Here is a 6,000-nt window from a genome sequence, read left to right as displayed (position 1 = left end):
TTATCTCATGCCTACTAATATTCATTATTTTTGGAATTTTCCACTGCCTACTATTATTAATTCATTTGGAATTTTCCACTCCCTACTATTATTCCAGTGCCTACTATTATTCGGGTCTTCATAGTATGTTTGATTCAACCATTAGACTAACAGGCAGACAGTTGCCATGCCCCTATTAGTTTACCTTAACACTATAATATAGTTTTTATTTTAAATTTAAGCCCAATTTGGTTCTAACATTAACAGGCCGTTATTTTCCAGACCCCCCCCCCCCTTTTACGCATCTACCATAATTTTTTTACCCATTAGCGCCATTTTTCCATTAAACGTCGCTACCATTACCTTAACATGTTTGATTTAACCATTAAACTAATAGGTATCTACTACATTCTACTTTACCATTAGCGTCATTTTTCCATTAAACGTCACTAGCCATTACCTTACTACTATGAAGACCCGAATAATCGTATGCCTACGATTATTTTTTCAACTCAAATTTTCGCATGCCTACGATTCTTGTTCGGGTGCCTACGATTATTAATTTTTGCCTCAATTAAGTCCGTGCAGCAGCAACATTGTTCTATGTCATTAACTTTCTACGTGTAAAGCACACGTGCTGTTTTTACTAACGTACTAGTACTAGTAAGAACGTGCAATTGCCACTGGTAGAGTTGCAATATACATAATTACAATGTCATACCTGTCAACCTGGGCCAATTCCTCCCCGTATTAATGATTGGAATTCCCCGTATTAAGCAATAGAAAACCGTACAAATGCAACGCGGCACATATTTACTCACATAGGGTGCACGTAAAAGTGTTATGGTCGCGCCGCGTTGTCGTGACGCGACCGTGAATGTATTCGGACCCAAGCGCTATGACTCATAGCTGCTTAAATAACGAAACAGGAAATGATTTAATCATTTCCTGTTTCGTGTGAAAGGGGAATGCGTGTGCGCATAGCCTATGTAATCGATCATCATGACTTTAATTTGTAGCTAATTGTGGAATTTAAACATATTATTTTGTTTCATGCTACTAGTAAACTGTTGATTAAAATAATAATGATTGTCCTTGTTATGATTTTATAATAAATATTCCATCATAGCTTTAATTCTATGCATCGAATCTGTTTAGACACTAATTATCTCATGCCTACTAATATTCATTATTTTTGGAATTTTCCACTGCCTACTATTATTAATTCATTTGGAATTTTCCACTCCCTACTATTATTCCAGTGCCTACTATTATTCGGGTCTTCATAGTATGTTTGATTCAACCATTAGACTAACAGGCAGACAGTTGCCATGCCCCTATTAGTTTACCTTAACACTATAATATAGTTTTTATTTTAAATTTAAGCCCAATTTGGTTCTAACATTAACAGGCCGTTATTTTCCAGACCCCCCCCCCCCCTTTTACGCATCTACCATAATTTTTTTACCCATTAGCGCCATTTTTCCATTAAACGTCGCTACCATTACCTTAACATGTTTGATTTAACCATTAAACTAATAGGTATCTACTACATTCTACTTTACCATTAGCGTCATTTTTCCATTAAACGTCGCTAGCCATTACCTTACTACATTTGATTTACCATTAGACTAACAGGCAGACAATTGCCATGCCCCTTTTTAAGTTTATCTTAACATTACAATGTAATTTTTATCTTAGTCTTAAGTCCGATTTTGGTTTAACACTAACAGGCCGACATTTGCCAGACCCCTATTACTTTTAAATTAACACTATGGTCTACTTTACTTTTGTATTAGTTTGATTTATCATAACACTAATAGGTAGGCTAATGCCATGCCCCTAACATTACCTTAGACCAGGGGTAGGGAACCTATGGCTTGGGAGCCACATGTGGCTCTTTTGATGGGTGCATCTGGCTCTTTGCTAACCTGTGAGCTAAAATATGGAAATCGCTGTTGATAGAACTGAGATATTACATTTAGAAGTGCTTTAATCTTCATTTTTTTTGCAGTACTCTTCTGGAATGCACCCTCATTGATTAGCCACAGCATAAGAATCTTTAAAAAAAATATTCAGTTTTTTCCACTTTAAAAGTGGTGAAATTACAAAAATAATTGAAAAGGCACTCGTTTACATGTACCGTATTTTCACGACTATAAGGCGCACCGCATTATAAGGCGCACCCTCAATGAATGACACATTTTTTCCCCATATATAAAGCACACTGGATTATAAGGTGCCCTGTCTATTTTGGAGAAAATTTAAGACTTTTAAGTGCGCCTTATAGTCGTGAAAATACGGTATGTATTTTGACTTTTAAATTCGTAGTATGGCTCACAAGGAATAACATTGGAAAATATGAATTGTTTGCCTTAGACTATGATCAGCTCTATATGTACATAGCCGATCTATTTAGCTTTATCACAGTAGAATAATATTTGTAAGTCGCAACTTCGGCTTGTAATATTGCCGGTTAACACACACACTCAGTAATAGACACACCACACTGGGTAATACTTACTCACACCATCGGCAATTATACTGCCGCATCACTCCACACTTAAATAAGTCACCACACTCCTTATAAATTAGGACACACATTGTACACTTAGCAGACTATCGTCATCACATTCTGGTTAGGTGGAACTCTAGATCTTACCTTCAGCCTATTACACTTTACGTACTTCCTTAAGTTGCCCTTCATCATCGTAACCCTTCATGAAGTCCCTCAAGACATCAATGGATAACATTACAACCCTTCGGCTAACCACTTTGGCAAAGTGCTGTGCCCTACGCTTCGGTACACCTAGGTCATTTAGTACTTGAAAGTTCCCCTTATACCACTTACCCCTGGCACCAACCGGGAATCCACTTACTTTTGCACAAGTTCCTCCAACCTCACGTGCAATTTGCTCTGCTACTGGCGTGTAATATGCAACTTTCTCCTTCGCAGCTTCCTCAAGTGTCTTCAGCCCAAACTCGTAGCGAACTGTAACATCCACAATTATTACTTCCATTCCTTTAACACATACTATATCAGGAATTCTTATCTCTCCCTTAGGCCCCCTGACTGCAAATTCCCTTTTAGCTTCCCACCCATACTCCATCGCTTCCTCAACCAGCATCTTACATACCTCGTTGTGCCTACGGATTCTGCTCCTTCGCACTTGTGGACATGCACCCAAGATATGTGAGCATGTTTCCAGCCGAAACGTACACCTCCTGCATGCTGCATCTACTTTGTCTCTCCCTCTTGCCAAAAACTCCTTAGTTTTGTACACTCCCGCTCTTAGTGCCAGCGCTCTCGGGTAGTACCCTTCCTCGAACCCCGTAACATGGGGATTCCCCACCCATGCGTTGCTTGTCGCATCATTTCTGAACACCTCAATGCCCACTCCCTGTACCTTAAGCGCGCTCCATTTTAGCACCTCATCCTTTCGCCAATTCGGATAGGATACCGCCCCACCTCCAGTTTTCACCAGGTTTCCCTCGTTGTCTATCACAGGTAAATCCTGCAGCGCCCCTCCTGCTCCCTTCCACTTACCTTTCCAGCCCGCACTTTTAATGACTTCACCTGCCGCTTCCTTAACCCACCTGTCATTAGACTCAGCCATTTTGCACGCTCGTTTTACCTGATTTAGTGGTATCGCTTTAGCTAGGCGCATGGTTGCTAGCCCCCCATCTTTCATTCTCGAGTAGATGATGCCATCAGATGTCGACGCTGGTAAATGTAGCCATTTCTTTATCACCTGCCTCACTCTTCTGTCAGCCACCTTCAATGTTGTGATCGGCACCTCTCCATGATCCACCCTGTAAACTATTTTGGGAATAGCATACACATTGAGTACTTTTACCTGCTGCGACGGCTTAAGTCGGGACTTGGCTATTCTCTTAAACCACTCCTCCATCACTGGAATGATGTCTGGTACCACTATCCCGCATCCCGGACCGACCTGCACTCCCAGATATCTCACAGTCTCGCCAGCATCTACCATGTGGATTGGCTTGTCTTTTATTCGCCATGGCTCGCAGTTGTTCACCACCCCCTTGTGCAGGAAGAACCCGTGGCACTTCTTTGGTTGGACTCGCATTCCTGTAGCATTACAAAACTTCTCCAAAATATTAATGCAACCACTCATCCTTTCACAGCTGTCACTAAGTATTACGAGGTCATAAGCAAAGGCTAGCGTAGTTATGTGCAGGTCACCCCATTTTAGTCCCAGTTGACTCATTTCCAGTGTCCGAATTAGTGAATCCACCGCCAGGTTAAATAGTAGTGGTGATAGTGGATCACCTTGTTTAACCCCCACCTTCATGCCAATGGGTTGGGTTAAAGTCCCCCCACAGTTTATCCTTGTAGAGCATCCCTCATATGCGCTCTTTATCAGTTTAATAATTTGTGCGTCAATTTGCCGTGTAGCCAGCGCATTCAGTATGTGTTCGTGGGCTATGGTGTCAAAAGCCTTTTCAAAGTCAATAAACACCACAGCCAACGGTGACCCATCTCGCTTGGCTCTCTCAATACATTGTTGGAATATGGTCAGATTCTCTGCACACCCGCTAGCCTCTGTCAAGAACCCTCTCTGTCGCGGACTCATCGGGCAGGCCCTTACTAACCTCATCGTGATGATACGCCCAAATAACCTCAATACCATTGATCCAATTGTGATTGGCCGCCATCCTGTCACCTCTTCCAACTCTCTTGGGTCATCCGATTTGGGCAGAAGTTTCGTCCAGCACTGCTTGAATGCCTGCGGTACAATTCCTAAAACCATCCACGCTGTAAACAACCTCGCTAGTTTGATTCCCCTAGGATCCCATTTACCCAACGCCTTTTTAGTGATACCATCGGGTCCTGCAGCTATTCCATTTTTCATCTTATTGAGATTGCTTTTAACCTCAGCAGGCAGTATTAATGAATTGAATTCGCTGTTATCAGCAGCTTCCCCATTCTCAAATCCACGTAGCCCTCTAAACTCGACCTCGGCCTCCCATCGTTTGCGAAATGCCTCTTCAACGCTGCCTGCTGGTATTTTACACTCATGGTTACCATTATCGCTCAGAATGATTTTGGCTACTTTACCAGGGTACTTTTTAAACTGATGCTGGTCATCATGAAACTTCCCATTTCTTATTGGTAGTCTTTTAGCCCACCCCCTTCTGTTACCTACTCGCACCTCCCTTTTACGTTCGTTCTCAGTTTGCCCACTGTCCTTCCCCAGCTCACTTACAAGGTCATTGGCGGACGACTCAATAATGTTTGGATTTTTATCGGCTTCCCTCGCAAAGGCCGCAATTTCTGAAACATCAGTGCCCCTTAAACCACCCCCCACGTTTTGGAGTGTTCGGCGCCACACGCTCACAACAACATTAGGTACTACTGGAGTTAAGCTAGTACCACTTTCAGTGCGCTCTTCACCCCCCATAATAGGGCTATTTGCTTGAACAATAGAATTTGGCGCGCCTCCCCTCCCCCTAATGTTACGCCATTTTGTCCGTACTTGTTCAGCGGTTTTACCATTTCCTATCTCCCCCGCAATTTTCCTGTACGTTTCACGACACTCCGCCATACCAGCCATTAAGTTTACGAGTTTTTCACTTTCGCCTATACTCCAAACTTTTGAGTTGCGTCCCCCTATGTATGGCGACCCCATTTTACCAATTTTCTCTTTGTTCCATTCGGCGGGATGCGCGTGCCTTTTGTGCTGCGATACTCCTCGACTTGTTGCAAAACTCTCATTACAAATATCACAACTAAGCGCCCCTTGAACAACTTGAATAGTTGTTTTCCCCTTACATTTAGGTATGTGGCACGCAATGGCATGACTATTTGCATCCCTTTTCCCACATTCGCTGCATATGTATGTCACATCACACCTACCGTGATTACCTATGATGTGGTTACTCATGGCTACCACTCCTCCCACTTTCTTCCTACAAACAGGGCAGCGAGGAAAGCTTAGCGGAAGTCTTACCTCTATCATCTGTCTTACCTGGCTCGCGGTAGCGCTTGCTTGT

The sequence above is a fragment of the Stigmatopora argus genome, chromosome 8 (assembly GCF_051989625.1).
Source record: "Stigmatopora argus isolate UIUO_Sarg chromosome 8, RoL_Sarg_1.0, whole genome shotgun sequence".
Taxonomy (NCBI): domain Eukaryota; kingdom Metazoa; phylum Chordata; class Actinopteri; order Syngnathiformes; family Syngnathidae; genus Stigmatopora; species Stigmatopora argus.
This window is presented reverse-complemented; position numbering follows the sequence as displayed.